The 17,778-nt window shown below is 39.2% G+C and overlaps 1 protein-coding gene across 3 annotated transcripts in view; it reads right to left on the bottom strand.

Moving 5' to 3' along the window:
* LOC106063233 (GATA-binding factor 3-like) overlaps positions 1-17,778 on the bottom strand; it is a 120,637-nt gene that overhangs the window by 37,761 nt on the left and 65,098 nt on the right. The window lies entirely within an intron of this gene.

Genomic DNA, 17,778 nt, shown 5'->3' with positions numbered 1-17,778 from the left:
AGTTTATAAATGAAACTATATGTCTAGTCTCACCTCTTTCACCTTATTGTCTTCACTTCTTCACTTCTTCACTTTTGTCTCTTCTCACTATCTCCCCCCCCCCCCAAAAAAAAAAAATTTTTTTTCAAAGCGATTCTGTTCACAAGAGGCCTGTGTTGATATGGTTGGCGGAGCTACATGAATGCCCCCCTCTTGTTCAGGCATCCATATCCACTCTCGTCATCCCATCGCGAGCCCGCATCTTCCCTTACCTCCATCCTCCATAATTGGTGAGTACCAAGAGGGCACTCTTTTTGAGGGAAGGGGATAAGAAAAACAAGCCTCTTTCGTTGGCCGTATTGATAGTAATGTTATATTTCTCCTGTTTACTTAGATCAGATCATGCTCTGCCTAGACAAGTTCTGAAAGTCTCAAGACCCTACACACACACACACACAAAACAACAACTCCCAACTCAGACAAAGACTTGTTTGTTGGAGACGCCTTATCAAACGTGTCCCTTGTGCCTCCACCTGTTGACTCTTCTCAGACATTTTGGTTTCAATTATAAAGACAAAACAAAAAATTAAAACCCTGATGCTTATATTGCTGTTCAGGAGTAGGCCTATACTATTATTTGCCTTGCCTGTTTGTTATTCTTTTGGTAGGGCGTGGCCGTGCTGCATTAACAAATTGGCAAGGCAAGATTTCAACAATAGTTAGAATAGAGAAATAGGGTGGGGGGTAAGGACAGAGAAAATAGCTTAAAACGTTCAGAGAGTCATTAGTAAAGTAAAAATCCCCTTTCAGACCTTGTGGTCTATAGGGCAGATGATGTAAAGGTCATCTGTTTCGTGGCCTACGTTTAACAAGGGTGTCATGTGGCCAGCACAACGACCAACCGCCTTTACTTTTCCCCAACTAATGTGAGGTACCCATTAGAGCTGGGTGGACTCAGAGATCCCGAGATTAAAAATCCTAGTCTTCACCAGGATTCGAACCCCGGCCCCCGGTTTAGAAGCCAAGCGCTTTACCGCTCAGCCACCGCACCTCCAATCTGAGAGACCTTAGTACAATATATTTTATCATGCAGTTTCAAGGATAATTTAAGACGATCTTAAGTCTGATAGAAATCTTAGTCCCTGTGCTAAAGATGCAGTTCCTTTGTTCCATGTGTGTAGCTTCCAAAATTGATGAAGCCTTTCCTGAGTGAGAGCCTAAGAAGGGTAACGAAGAACTATTCAAATGAATTCATATGATATTCCGACCTCTAGTGACAGTTAATACAGCTAGTGATATCTGTTGCAGAAAAGTGCCCTCTGACCTTAACGTGTTTTCTCGTGGGTACAGGGGTAGATTTACTTCTTTTGAGATGCTCCGAAAAGTGCTAATGTTACGGGAGACTGTGACTCCTTCTAGCATGCTTCTGCAAGCTCAACTGGAGCAGAGCTTTTCTGGCAGGTGTTTGGGCAAGACCTGAGCTCACGATGACATGGGTTTTGAGCGGATTTCCGTTTCAAGGGACGAAAAGAACCCAGCCAAAGAAAAGGTCCCAGGACTGACAAATTTGGAACGAATAGCTTGAATATATAATAACTGGACACCCGTAATAAGTTAATTGCAACCCTCCTGCTCTCCTTCCTAACACATGGTCTTGTTAAAACGCCCAGAGTAGAAGAAAGAAACGGATTGAAAGCATTTCAAAAAGACAAACAAACAAACAAAAAAAAAGCCAGAGCATGAGCGGAGCCAGTGGAGGTAGAGAACGAATACTGAATTTGGTCAGCTGCTGTCCTTGAGACTAGGGTCAAGCAGTGTCCAAATAAGCTTCAGGGTGTAGCTGTTGTAAAAACACCCACCACAAACAATGTCATCACTTTTCAGTTTCATGTCAACAACACCTCAGTACGGTTTGAGTTACAACAAAACCTCAGTACGGTTTGAGTTACAACAAAACCTCAGTACGGTTGTGAGTTACAACAACACCTCAGTACGGTTTGAGTTACAACAAAACCTCAGTACGGTTTGAGTTACAACAAAACCTCAGTACGGTTGTGAGTTACAACAACACCTCAGTACGGTTTGAGTTACAACAAAACCTCAGTACGGTTTGAGTTACAACAAAACCTCAGTACGGTTTGAGTTACAACAAAACCTCAGTACGGTTTGAGTTACAACAAAACCTCAGTACGGTTTGAGTTACAACAAAACCTCAGTACGGTTTGAGTTACAACAAAACCTCAGTACGGTTTGAGTTACAACAAAACCTCAGTACGGTTTGAGTTACAACAAAACCTCAGTACGGTTTGAGTTACAACAAAACCTCAGTACGGTTTGAGTTACAACAAAACCTCAGTACGGTTTGAGTTACAACAAAACCTCAGTACGGTTTGAGTTACAACAAAACCTCAGTACGGTTTGAGTTACAACAAAACCTCAGTACGGTTTGAGTTACAACAAAACCTCAGTACGGTTTGAGTTACAACAAAACCTCAGTACAGTTTGAGTTACAACAAAACCTCAGTACGGTTTGAGTTACAACAAAACCTCAGTACGGTTTGAGTTACAACAAAACCTCAGTACGGTTTGAGTTACAACAAAACCTCAGTACGGTTTGAGTTACACACTTCATTATGCTTCTTTGATATATTGACCTATACTTCGCTACATAGATATAAGTCCGTGTCGATGCTTAGAAAAAAATACTTCTAAAGTTTTTTTTTTTTTTTCATTTTTATTTTTGTTTTAAACTAGACAATTAAAAAATAATAATTGGAGAAGAAAATTAGTTGACACCTAGAGATCTATTGTACAGTGAGAGATATCTGACCAGCCCCCCCCCCCATACCATGCATTCCCCAGCCCTTCTTTAGCACGGTCAGTCAGGAGATGACAAGATGGCGGACACCATATTTCCCGCCAAACAGCAGTAATGTAGTCTGTCAGCCATGTCACTTTGTTTTGACTCCGAGGCTCCGGAGCACATCATAAAAAAAAAACGTACTTGCGCACGTCTCCAAGTGACCAGGTATAGATTTCATAGTGGGGGGAGGGGGACGTTTTAGAGAGAAAAAAAAGGTGGAGGGGGGGGGCGAGGGAACAGTTGCCAGTTGGTGCTGATTGGTTCCTGACACTTTCATTTTCCTCTATGTGTTAGCGTTGGCATTATTCTAGACGTCGTCTGCGCGGAGTCTGCCATTCAGCCCCCCTCCTAGACTACAGTTTCTCCCAAACCATTTTTTTAAAAGGATGTAACGGGAACAAAACTCTGTGATCTCATTATGTTTCATCATTTCCTTTACCCATAAGACTTCTAGACACTAAATACAGTAGAAAGAATCCACCGACAGCGCCCCACCTCCCTCAAGAAGGCGAAATTCTGTTTTTCTTTTTTTTTTTTAAATGCTTCCCCTTTTTTCGTATACCTAAAAATAGAAAAATATTGTTTCATTTATAATTATCTCGACAGTACGATATTTGTAGAGGTTCCGAAGCATGATAAACCACTGTTAGTTGTACGTGGGCAGTCTGTCCGGTGTTAGGAAATTGGAGGACCTAGGCAAAGTGACTCTGGTGGTCCCAAATGAAAAATTAAAAAATAAGTCTAGATCTTTCTAATCGAAGCCGATATGCTGACTCTCCTGTGCATCGCTGGAACCTGCATCTTCCATGATCGTGTTCATGACTGCCCATGCGCCGATTTGTTGACCACTTCTTGTAAAGCCATCGGCATTTCGTTATTGGTAGTCTAACAAGTAAATCTAAATTTTTGTTAATGAACCTTAAGTCATGGTCAAAACTTAAAGCAAGTCTAGCAGACGAGAGAGCACTAGAGCTTTGCTTGAGTTTTGGTCCAAGTTTCTCTTTTTTTCTTTTTCGTCCTTTGCGAGACCCCACCCCCACCCCCAACCAATCGGAGGCCCTAGGCGGCTGCTTAGTTTGCCGGCCCTGATGTCCGTTCGTCCGTCACGTTTAGATCTCAAAAACAAGTAGAGAAAAAAAAGGGGGGATGGGTGAAAGGAGGTGGTGGTAAGGGAAAAATGAAGAGAATTTTTTTTTTTTTTTTTTTAAGTTGTGAGTGTGTGTGTGAGAGAGAGAAAGTGTGTGTGTGTGTGTGTGTAAATAGAAAAGAAAATAGCAGACGACGAAAAAAAATAAGGGAAGGGATAGTGGAAGTTTGCTAGACAATTATCTCAGCAAATATTGCGAAGTCCTTGAAGTGAAGTCTATTTTTTTTCTCCACTGGCGCTAGCAAGAGGAGGGTATCAGGGGCGCGGTTGAGATTCTATTACTGTGTGTGAGAGTCACTTATAAGCTGATTAGCATAGAATTATTTGTGTCTTGGCGAAAGCTCTGGAGATGGCGGGGAGGGGGGGTGCTTTTAGGATAAATGGGTTAACTACATGAAGGGTCGTGGAAGCTGACAGAAACTTGTAATTGAACTGACATATTAGACAAGACCTACGAATAGGAATAGCATTAGATCTAATTCTGGCTGATACAGGATTTAAACAAAATAATAAATCCCAATTAAAACCACCAACAGGTCTATAGAAACACTGGTAGGTGTCATTAGATAAAACTATAGATATCCTACATTTAGATAGTCCAATAGATAGATACTAAAAGAATATCAACACACAAACTTATATTAGATAGACCAATAGATAGATAGGTACTAAACGAATATCAACACACAAGCAGACACCAACAATTTGTCCCTCAAACGCTTCTGTCGTCGCTAGGTGACCAGAGGCACCAGAGACTGTGATGGCAAGTGACTCCACCAAGTCCAGCCCAGCAGACGACGGTCGGTAACAAGGGAGGGGGGAGACCTCCGTTGACGGGTGTATCATCGGCGGCTCTACCAGCCCTGGATGCTGATTGCTGTTCAGTAGAGCGGTGATTTGCCCAGCAGGCACTCACACAAGCACACTCGCTAAACCGCGGTGCTCACGACATGAAGAGTATCCAGTTGCGAGCGCCCGGCTCCCTCCGTCGGCGCTGACTAGGGGGGAATCATTTTGACGGAGCATATGACAAACCCTGCGTCTCCCCGTGTGGTCTCCGAGACTGTGGAATCTTTTTTTTTTTTTTTTTTTGGTTTAGTGCGAAAACAATTTATGAAGTAGATGAACAACCACCTAACCCTTCGAGACTTCCACCCTTCGAGACCTCCACCCTTCGAGACTCCCACCCCTATCACATTTACGATTTTCCCAATTCGCCATGGTTTTCGCTAGTTTTCCCCCAAGGGTCTAACCTCAGAACTTGATTCCAAGTCTGCCAGAAGAGGCTTACAAAGAATGTTCCGAGGACTCACAGATCGTCACCTATCAGGCCTACCATGAAATGGCTTTATCTAAAAATAGAATCAGAAAAAAAGAACAGGAGAAGATTTGTAAGATTTCAATAAAAGCAACCTTTGCTCACTAATAAGGACTGGAAATCCTTCCGTCTATGACATATCACTACACATTTACGACACAGCAAGATCATCAATAGTGAATCATTAAAACGTAAGTCTACCAGGACTTGACACTTTGCTTTAATGGAAAAGCAAACTCCTCCTAAAACATACTAATACTGTGCGACACGTCTGCTGCATTTTGAATTACAAATAATTAGTTTACTTAATAACATCGTTTTTAAGATAGCCATGGGTAAGGCTGATTATGATTTTTTTTTAATTGCCAAAAACCATTAATAAAAGTAGAGTTTCATGGTTTTTTTTTTTTTGTAGTCAACGAGTTTATTGTATAGTTATGTAGGGCGATACGCATGCGCATACCACCAACTTTCTTCATTCTTTTTTCAGCAACTTTACTCAAGAACGTTACTTGCTCTATTTGGGAACATGGCCTTTGGATAACACCTTTAGATAACACCTTTAGATAACACCTTTAGATAACACCTTTAGATAACACCTTTAGATAACACCTTTAGATAACACCTTTAGATAACACCTTTAGATAACACCTTTTAATAACCTAGCCCGTCTTACATCAATAACTGGAATATATATCAGTACGTTTATTTGACACTATCCACGGCAAAGAAGTTTATGGTCTTGAAGTAATAGCTCATGCCAATGCAACCAGGATGGTAATTATCAAAGTTTGTTCTGTGATGATGCTGACCACCAGGATTCCCACCACCACCACGACCACGAGATGCGATTATGTCCGTAGATAATGTAAACACGCGCTATTTTGTCTACTTTATGGAATCTGTAATTCAATAGGTTTTGTTCACATATTTAAGAATGAAATCAGTTATATTTTGGGTATAAATTAGTTGGCATATATTGATATAAAAATGATTCTCTAAGTATACATATACATTCACACAAACGCAAACTTTGCACGCCTTTTAAGTTTTGAACTCAGAGCTTAGCTAAGATGCACCGAGTTAATCAGGGCAGTGTTTTTAAATGTAAATAAGATTTTAAAAATTAAAGATATCAAAAATTTTTTTTAAAAAATCCAATTTTCTCTTTCAAAGTCAACGCTCCTGTTGTTCTGAAAGACTTATTTATTTATTTGTTTTGCCAGCACACATGTCAACGTCTGGCACTGAAACTGCTGCCATGGTTTACTGACAGGCGGGAAATTTCTGCAGACGACTGCCGCCTTCCGCGAGATTTCTCTTCCACCCGCCCGTCTTCACCCCTTCCCGGTTCACTCTTTTTTTTTTTCAGCTGCTCTTCCAATCACTTATTAACGTTTGCCTCCCTCTCCCCCCTCCCCCAACCTCTCTTTTTACTTCCGTTTTCTCTTCCATTTCTGTTCGTCTGCTGTTTTGTTTTTGGGTGGGATGCTGTTCAACTAGACCACATTAGCTTACCATTTATATTCAAATGACACTTGGGGTGAAGGTGGGGGGGTTCAGGGTAAGTTGACCGCTCTGCATCTTGACACCTATAAGTTTTTACCCCCACCCCCACCACCCCCCCCACTCATCACAGCATAATGACAAAGTGATAAACGGCTAACTAGACGAATGTTCATTAGCATAAAAAAAGGATAATTTATTGTAATTAATCTGACAATCGTCTGTTCTTGCTCGGCTTGACGACCATATGCATCGCTCTCCGGGCTGCTATAAGCTGAAGCGTCAAACGTCTAATGCGCGTGCATGTGTTTAGAGCGCGTGAAAAAGGCAACCTTGTGATCTTTGTGGGCAGCTAAAAAGGTATGTTTCTATGCCCTCTGCTAACGATGATGTTCAACTGCCCTTACTTCCCTAACATATGTCAGGTACCCAAAGAATTTGGTGGGGTCAGTGGCGCTCTTAAAATAAAAAATCCCGAATTTAAAAAATCCCAGTCTTTTCCCTGAGTTCGTTAGCCAAGTGCTCTATCACTCAGCCACCACACCCGGTGTGCGTGTGTGTGTGTATACATATTTAATACGGTGGAACTTGAGGCTTGAGTAGAAAATGTCTTAGGTTCCAAATGTGACGCTCAACAAATACTTTAAAACCTGAATGTCTGAAGCAGACGATAACATATCAGGTGAACAAAACCATTTGATATGAGGCCAGACACCATCAACAACATCAAACTTCGTAAGAGGAAAGTTGGAATTTTTTCACTTTGCAACCTCTTGTGTAACTAAAAAGACCATTGGCTGGAGATCTGTAATCACCAGACGCTGCAGCCTTATGTCTGAAGCGAACAAAAAGGAACCACAAAAAGAAATAACGCGGCAAAGCGACTTTAGGCAGACGACAGAAAGATTTGCTATTGGTAAAAAAAAAATGGCGTAGGACATAAGGACGCCGAAGTTTAGGTTCAATGACATATCTCAGTAAGGGTGAGAAATGCTGTAGTGTAACTGAGGTTTTTTGTTGTTTTTTTTTACTACGGTATAACTGGAACAATTTTAAAAGTCACATAAAGTAAGAATAGCTTTTAAAATGTGTATTTTTTTAAGAATAAGAAAAGTTCAAAAGATAATTTTAGTTATGATGAACCACATGCTTTATCCATGAGTCCAATTGAATTTTGACGTAATATCTCCTCCCACACTTTCTCTGTCTCCCACGCATTCGCTCTCACACACTCTTAGAAACACTTACACACAAATACTTCTAGAAGTTTTGGTAACAAGTCCATACTTCAAGTGGAATCTCTCTCCTCCTGCCCCTCCCCCCCAAAAAAAAAAAAAGAACATCGTGTCTTCCACTTAAGTGAGAAAAGCTAAAGGAAGGCTCCGTGTTTCATTTCCCCCCCCCCTCCTCCTCTACGTACATCCTCAGCCTCATCTCTCAGAGTAAGTGAGCGTACAATCGTTGAGACCACCCCGTGAGTGAACCCAGTACATTTTCTTATTCATTGTGTCTCTCTTTCTCCCTCCCTTGATTTCTCCTTTCTAAACGCTCGTTCTATCTCTCCAGACTAAAGCAAGAGGGCCAGTGTGTGTGTGTGTTGACCTGGAGGCTCGCACTTTTGATGTGGACAAAAGATGACATAACGTTAATGGGTTCTTGCAAGACATTTTTTTTTCTTTTCAAGAGCGGACTTCTGTCTATTTTAGCATCTTTCTCTTCTCTCTCTCTCTCTCTCTCTCTTCTTTTTTTTAAAACTCTTTTAAAATTTTTCTACTGCAGAATGCAGACAACTGTGAATAGATAATAAGACGAATATTTGTACAAGTGGCACTCTAATAAATATGTCAATTCCACTCGTTGAACGGTGACTGCAGACGTATCCTGAGAAGAGTAAGACTTAATAGGATCACGAGCCTGCATCATAAGAATTTTTTGGATCTAAAAAAATATAATTGGGAAATCTCAAATATTTTTTAATGATATATTTTATCTACATTTCATTAGAATGATATCTGGAGTATAGCTGAATAAACATCGAGAGAGAAAGAGAGAGAGAGAGAGATGGAGTTATAAATAGCCCAGACTTTGATGCCCTATTGGTTCATCATTTTCTTTCTATCTTGGCAACACTATTGATTGAAATGTTCAAATGTGTTATTGCCAGTCTGAATGACTATTTCCAAATACAAAATATGTAAATGCCTATATTATCTATACATATGGTGTGTAGTAGAACAGTGGTGTGTAGTGTGTACACTCTTGTAGACATGGAGACAATATACTTTTCAGACAGGAGTGTATCACAGCCCCCAGCACAGCTCCCAGCACAGCCCCCATCACAGCCCCCAGCACAGCTCAACAACGTCGAGTCGAAACCAATGTTCTGAGGCGTCATCATGTACCAGGCAGAAGGTGCCGGATAGTACTGCATAGCAGTTCGGATATGGCCCACGAGCGGTAGTTTGATCATCACTGTGGTAGAGAGTAAAGTTGGTCGCAAGTCCTCCAGAAAGTCTCCGGTCCAAAACTATACTTAGGGATGTAAATGGGTCTTGTATTAACCGTGTAGATATTAAGGACTCTCGAACAACCCTCTCTATACAAACGATCCAGTAGTTGATAATACTATTCAAAAGTTCCTACAAGGATTATCGATCACAAAATTGTAAAACTCATACCACAAGTCTAGGGAGTCGACAAGATTCTACAAATTCCTTTTACGACCTATTCATTAACTCATTTACTGCGCAGTACTGGCCCAGACAAACTTCCGAGCAAAGGGATAGAGTTCAAAAGACATTGTTATCTGGCATTCGCTAGATCAACGCATTCCTCCACTTCCTTTCATAACAACGGTAACAAACACATCACCGAAAATGTATGGATTCCAGTAATGTAACAACGTAAGAAATGGCTGCCACGGTGCATCAGGACGTTGCATTGTGTTCACGTGATAGCTATGAATGCCTTTGTTACGTAATAGCTTGTAAGAAAATTACTTTTTAAAATATGGCAAAAGTAATACTACATATTCTTTCAGAGTTTATTAGGGAGACAAGAACCGATAGACAGACAGACAGACAGACAGACAGACAGACAGATAGATAGATAGATAGATAGATAGATAGATAGATAGATAGATAGATAGATAGATAGATAGATAGATAGACAGACAGACAGACAGACAGACAGATAGATAGATAGATAGATAGATAGATAGATAGATAGATAGATAGATAGATAGATAGATAGATAGATAGATAGATAGACAGACAGACAGACAGACAGATAGATAGATAGATAGATAGATAGATAGATAGATAGATAGATAGATAGATAGATAGATAGATAGATAGATAGATAGATAGATAGATAGATTCTCACTATCTCTTTCAACCGGCTAGCGCTCTCTCAAGGGAACAGTTCTGTGCAATTAAGGACACCATCAAAGATGAAGGGGCTACCCATTATTTGCAATCTCTTTCACAGTCCTAGTGTGCATTCACACTTGTCACCGGAACTAGAATCTGGTTCATCTCTCCGAATCATTCAAATTCCAACAATGTAACAGAACAAACAACCCAACAAACGGTACAATGAATGCGCTGAAATGTCAGAAAAATGTGGGCTTAGCGTCCTTAGTTTTCTAAAGGATACTTTTATTTTTGGTTGTTGATGAAATTGTGACACAAGTACACAGTGGTTCTTAAATTGTGTTCCCTGACCTGTATGGAGCCAATACAGTCCGGGTGTCGTTCAAAGATCAATTAGTGATCATGTAAGAAATGCAGGTAAATGGAAACTTGTTTAGCTGACATAGTTCACAGCGGGTTTTTTAAAGTATTATGTAAATCTCTCTCTCTCTCTTTCTCTCTCTCTCTCTTTTCTCTTTCTCACTAATACTCTTTCCTCTTGTTATTTCTCCAAAAGACTTAGGTAGCTGAAAAAAAGAGGTTGGCGACTATTGCGGTAGAAAGTTATAAGATCTCGCGAAAGGGATTCTTTTGACATGTTCCATGACCTTCGATGTTTGAGAACCTCTACTCTAACCTAAAGTCACATTTGACAAGGTCCCGGACGTTATCAGAAAGACCATGATATGTACTTTGTTGTTTTTATATGTACTTTGTTGTTTTTAGATGTACTTTGTTGTTTTTAGATGTACTTTGTTGTTTTTAGATGTACTTTGTTGTTTTTAGATGTACTTTGTTGTTTTTATATGTACTTTGTTGTTTTTAGATGTACTTTGTTGTTTTTAGATGTACTTTGTTGTTTTTAGATGTACTTTGTTGTTTTTAGATGTACTTTGTTGTTTTTAGATGTACTTTGTTGTTTTTAGATGTACTTTGTTGTTTTTAGATGTACTTTGTTGTTTTTATATGTACTTTGTTGTTTTTAGATGTACTTTGTTGTTTTTAGATGTACTTTGTTGTTTTTATATGTACTTTGTTGTTTTTAGATGTACTTTGTTGTTTTTAGATGTACTTTGTTGTTTTTAGATGTACTTTGTTGTTTTTAGATGTACTTTGTTGTTTTTATGTCAATGGATGCACACTAAATTAGTTCACGTGATATGGCTGTAACAAAAGTTTTGTTTCCCTCGCTCCACCCAATACATATTTAAGTAGACAAGGCGAGGTGGTAAGCCGAATGTTTCAGGTTTGAATCCTGGGTTACTGTAGGACAAACTCTGTTACTCAATCAGAATATCACAATGACCTTTGAACCAAATGTGTGAAACTAGACACACAGGAGCTCATCTCTAAATGGAAACAAATGTTAAAATGTTAAAACAAATGGACGAACAAGAAATCACCGGGCAAGTCAAAGAAACTTGGCTAGGTTAGAAATATTAACGGCTGTATAACTTCTGACGCCACAGCTTCAGCTCTTGACACCATCTCCCCCAGCCGCTCTGTGTCCTACAGATCACAAGAACCAGGTCGTGGGTCAACCATATTCAATAACATCCCCACTTTGGTTCCGCCATCGGAAACTTCTTGCGGGCCGCACATTTCCCACGATATCTGTCGTCATGTTTTCGTTTTCTCTCTCTCTCTCTCTCTCTCCATTACATCGCCTCCCCCACCTTTACCAAGTTTCTTTGCTTCCACAAGACAATATTTAGTTACTAAGCTCTGCAGAATGGTGTCTCCACCTATCTCTCTTTCCGGTTTCCCGACATTTCAACTTTGAGAACCATTGAAACCAAAGTATGCAGATCGGAGATGGTCACTTTCAAGATCTAGTAACATGTTCATTTAATCTTATAACTGGGAACTTTGTATAAAATACGCGAAGATTGAGTCCGTTTGTTATTTCTACGGCAGTGACCTCCAAACCTTTTTTTAACACTGTATTGTAATGTAAATAACATTAGAGCCATGGAAACTCAAATTTCTGGCCTAATGTGGGTTGAGAACAATTGTTCTAGACTTAAACATGGGAACAAATCTTTGTCCTTGATAAAAAGTAACTTGTGCCTGTAAGTGTACATGTGTGTTTGAGTCTAAGACTTGAGTTGGCTTTTAATTTTTAGTTTGCTAGTATCCTCAAAGCGGTTGTCATTAGAAAAGTATGAGCATTCAAGTTTTTTTTTTTTAAAAAAAGCAGTTTCCCTGTCATATAGAGCTTGAAGTTTATATATTTAAAAAAAAAAAGTATTTCCTAAAAGCCCACTGAAGTGTCTACTGCTCGGCTCGTGCCTCGCGCTCTGTCCGCGGCACTCGTACGCCATCGAACCGTTGTAACTGATCCCTGCACCAAGCCCATTGTGATGGGCAAACGTTTCCCGCGTGTCTGAGACGTGTGTTGACCTAACTCTCCACAAGGACGAAGACATCGAGTACAGAGAGCAGGCGTACATACTTGCACTCAACATGAGCGTCCTTTCTTCTTTGTTATACTTGGTCACTTCTTATCCTATCTTGTCTTATCTTTCCGAACAACGTCACTTTTGTTAACTAAGAATATTTAGGCAATACATCTTATTGCCCGTACTTAGGATTGCCTTAGTCTCTCCTTGGTTTGGGTGGAAAAACCTGGATCTCGAAAACGGCTCGGACGATTTTCCCAGAATTTTGACAGTTGCTGTATATTGTTGGGCAAAGAATTACTAGCTCGTTGGCCGCACTGGGAAAACTCTAGTTTGAATATAATAATTTTTTTTAAAGAATAAAAAGTAGGAGATGTGGCGGGTAAAAAAATATGTTATTATAAAAATCAAGCATTAATTATTTATTAAGATCGAAATATAACTTGTATAAAAAAGATACTGTCCTTTTGAAAAAGTTTTTTTTTTTGGTTGTTTTCTAGTTTTGGGTCTGTCTTGACACTAAAGCCGTGATTGATTTTATAAAATTATTTTATCAGTGTGCGAATTTCATAGTGGCTACTCAGCAATCAGTCGTAAATCTTTAACATATGTATTATTATAATTTACCTATTAAGAATCTCAGACTATTCTATGCAATGAAGGAGGAATTTCAATTATTTTAGTAGATGGACAAAGTTATACCCTCAACAGAGTTTCGTTCGGATAGGTCTCAAGAAAATATCTCAGATCTATCAAACACTTTTTATTTGTTGTGTATAACTATGAGAGTTTATTTAAACTTGAAAGATGTCAGGCACAGTATGAATGTCTAAAGTCCATGCCAGTGTTATAGGTATTGCTGCTCGATCTAAATATAATGTAAATATTTGACATGCTATTTTAGATAGCGAACGAGGTTTGTATTTACATGTTTTATTTCTTCTCTCCTATTTATGTGTTTCTATAGAAAAGCGTGCACACGTAGTATAGTGCTGTTGTTCTTCCTTGATTTGGACATATCAAAAAATTATTTTTAATATTGGTGTAATCACAGTAAAGAGAGTGTGAAAAAAAAGAGAGAAAGCAAGAGAAAAAAAAAGAGAGAAAGAGAGAGGGAGAAAAGTCAGCAGAAGAATAGAAAAAATAACAATTTACCCCCCCCCCGCCCTCCCTTTCATTTTTCCTGACCTAAACTCTTAGCATGCAGAAGGTAGACTCTAACAGTACGAAAGGATTTGAACATGTTTCAGTCGCTTCTTGATTCAGCGCATCCTTGGCTGCCCCACCCACCCACTTATTATGTGCACACTTTGTTTGTATTTACTTTTGTGCCGACCCTGTGTTCATTCACTTGCTTGACCTGACTTGACTAGCAGGCGTCACGCATAGCTGACTTAAGTGATCGCCTTTCCCCACTCCCCCATACCCCCCTCCCCTTTAGTTAAACACGGAGTCTGGATAGCGGAAGTCCCCCAAATAAAAAATAAAAAATAAAAGAGACTTAGGGAGTCGAGAAATCTGAGGCTGTGGCGAGTGTTGACAGAAAGGAACAATTCAGATTGGTGAAGTGTATTTAGGCTAGTTTGATGCGGATTGTTGACTGTGTTGAAGGAGTATTAATGTAGAAACTATTTGCTAGTCACTTGTCCTCCTCCACCCCAGTCTGCAACCCCAGTTCCTCTTCTACCTACTCGGCTAAATGGTAAGACAAGCAAATCGAACTAAGGGAGACAAAGCAGTTGCCTGAGTGATGATGCCTTTCCAGAGCCGCAGAAGAAAAGGAAGCCTACATGAGGTCTTTCCGAAATCTTTATAAGGACTACAAGTGATTTGTGTCAGGTCGGCATGAGGCCTTTCTGAAATCACGTGACTTTTACACCCGACGCCACCAGTACAAGATTAATGACACACACACCCATACACACATAAACAAGTACAATTTTATAAAATAATAATAATAAGGCCTGTCTTTGTGGTCACATTAGCCATGGCTGGCTGAGTTTCCATAAACATGGACTCTACTTCTGGATATCTCCTTTACTTTATAAAGATTAACTCGGACGAAATGCGCATTCGTTCACGTGACATTCTTTTGATGTCTGCTCGCCGTGGGCCATGTCCGACCACACGCCCAAGCTACGTCTGTCCATGATTGCAACAGCGTTGCACGGAAAAATTATTTTTTTTGTTTCATGACTCTCCCCCCCCCCCCCAGGGTATTTACTAAAACCACGTCTAGTTAAATAGAAGGGAAACGGAAGTCAATCATCAGTCATCAATGCTACTACTTGATGCTGATTCTAAGGTGCATGCAGTCTTCACCCGGTGATGCAGTGGCGGAACTATTTTATCTGAATGCTAATGCATTGAAAACGATTGTTTCGCTAGCAGGATACTGGATACTGTGACCTTTATAGTGTGACTTTGAAACGGTGGCATCGACATTATGACCTTGAACACTGTGACATCTACATTATGACCTTGAAAGTGACTTTGACACGACGACTTCGACATTATTACCTTGACGGGTTGACCTTGACACTGTGACTTTAATATTGTTACATCAACATTATGACATTGATGGAGTGGCGTTGGGCTGTCGCCTCGACAGTATAACCTTGGCGGGGTGACCTTAACGCTTTTTCTACAAGAAACGGAGAATAGACTCTCACTATGAAAGAAAAGCATTCAGACATTTTCCCACTCCAGGCCAGACTGAAATGATAGCGTAACATTATTTACAGGGTGAGAACCTCACCTTTACAGCCATGGTAATAAAATGTCATGTTTTGGTGATTATACTTTCGGTTACTGCCTTCTTAATATTTAGTCCTTGATATTTTACAAGAAATCACCTATCACCGTATCAGATATCGATTATCATTTGGATTGATGTGTATATAGTAATAAGCTGTGTGTATGTTCTATATGAAGGAACTAAAATCATAGTCGATGATACTGTCGTAAGATAAGCTGAAACATTTTGTGATTTGTTTCGTTCACTATTTGTTCCCTTGTACGTTCTGTACATAATGAAAACAATTAAACTTTAATTTTATATTGAACTTCGTAATGTGTACATTTTATTTAGTGGTTTTTAGTGGGCAGTTTCACTCTGAAAGTTTTGATTGGAATTTTCATGTTTTTTTTTATTCGCAGTGATCTTCTCTTTGTTTTTTGTTTGTATAATTTGATACTACAGTACAACAACTGCCCAGAAATCCACTAGTTTGTCAATACTTTGATACTACAGTACAACAACTGCCCAGAAATCCACTAGTTTGTCAATACTTTGATACTACAGTACAACAACTGCCCAGAAATCCACTAGTTTGTCAATACTTTGATACTACAGTGCAACAACTGCCCAGAAATCCACTAGTTTGTCAATACTTTGATACTACAGTGCAACAACTGCCCAGAAATCCACTAGTTTGTCAATACTTTGATACTACAGTGCAACAACTGCCCAGAAATCCACTAGTTTGTCAATACTTTGATACTACAGTGCAACAACTGCCCAGAAATCCACTAGTTTGTCAATACTTTGATACTACAGTGCAACAACTGCCCAGAAATCCACTAGTTTGTCAATACTTTGATACTACAGTGCAACAACTGCCCAGAAATCCACTAGTTTGTCAATACTTTGATACTACAGTGCAACAACTGCCCAGAAATCCACTAGTTTGTTAATACTTTGATACTACAGTGCAACAACTGCCCAGAAATCCACTAGTTTGTCAATACTTTGATACTACAGTGCAACAACTGCCCAGAAATCCACTAGTTTGTCAATACTTTGATACTACAGTACAACAACTGCCCAGAAATCCACTAGTTTGTCAAATACTTTGATACTACAGTACAACAACTGCCCAGAAATCCACTAGTTTGTCAAATACTTTGATACTACAGTACAATAACTGCCCAGAAATCCACTAGTTTGTCAAATACTTTGATACTACAGTACAACAACTGCCCAGAAATCCACTAGTTTGTCAAATACTTTGATACTACAGTACAACAACTGCCCAGAAATCCACTAGTTTGTCAAATACTTTGATACTACAGTGCAACAACTGCCCAGAAATCCACTAGTTTGTCAAATACTTTGATACTACAGTACAACAACTGCCCAGAAATCCACTAGTTTGTCAAATACTTTGATACTACAGTACAACAACTGCCCAGAAATCCACTAGTTTGTCAATACTTTGATACTACAGTACAACAACTGCCCAGAAATCCACTAGTTTGTCAAATACTTTGATACTACAGTACAACAACTGCCCAGAAATCCACTAGTTTGTCAAATACTTTGATACTACAGTGCAACAACTGCCCAGAAATCCACTAGTTTGTCAAATACTTTGATACTACAGTACAACAACTGCCCAGAAATCCACTAGTTTGTCAATACTTTGATACTACAGTACAACAACTGCCCAGAAATCCACTAGTTTGTCAATACTTTGATACTACAGTACAACAACTGCCCAGAAATCCACTAGTTTGTCAAATACTTTCGTCTTCTCTACACCGGATACACCAAAAAAAGCTTGCTGTTTAACTGTGCCTCCATTTTTATAAGAATGCGCAAAGAGATCATCGTCTTTGTTAGATTGTTTTTTTTAAATGGTTTTCAAGTACCGGCACCTTTTTCAATGTGGAAAAAAAAATACGTTTCTTGTATTTTAACGTTTATTATTAATATTAATACATTAGTAGTTAAAAGTTAGTCAATTCATCACTGAGTACCGCACCTAATCACTGAGTACGAAAAAAGCACTATTTCTAAGTGTACATAATCTATATCTTCAATCAAAAAAAATTTATATGTTGATGTAACACAATTTTTGTTCCTTCTTTTTTGTTACCCGGTTCATTAGAATTGATCAATAAAATAGAATTTAAAATACATTAAAATTGTAGTTTCTTAAATGGTCAATAAAAGAATAACAACATATAGGCCAGTCAGTAACTTTTGGCAACTTTTCGTCGCAACGAGTCACTTCTAACATGTTAGCTTGTTAATCCTACATGACCACTTTGGTTTGCATAATCTTTATCGAGCTTCTAAATTTCAAAGAACCGATTGCGAATTCCAAGTAACCCACAGCGACCTAGGGTTAAGACTATTCTAGACA

Source organism: Biomphalaria glabrata, chromosome 4 (genome assembly GCF_947242115.1).
Source record: "Biomphalaria glabrata chromosome 4, xgBioGlab47.1, whole genome shotgun sequence".
NCBI lineage: Eukaryota > Metazoa > Mollusca > Gastropoda > Planorbidae > Biomphalaria > Biomphalaria glabrata.
This window is presented reverse-complemented; position numbering and strand designations above follow the sequence as displayed.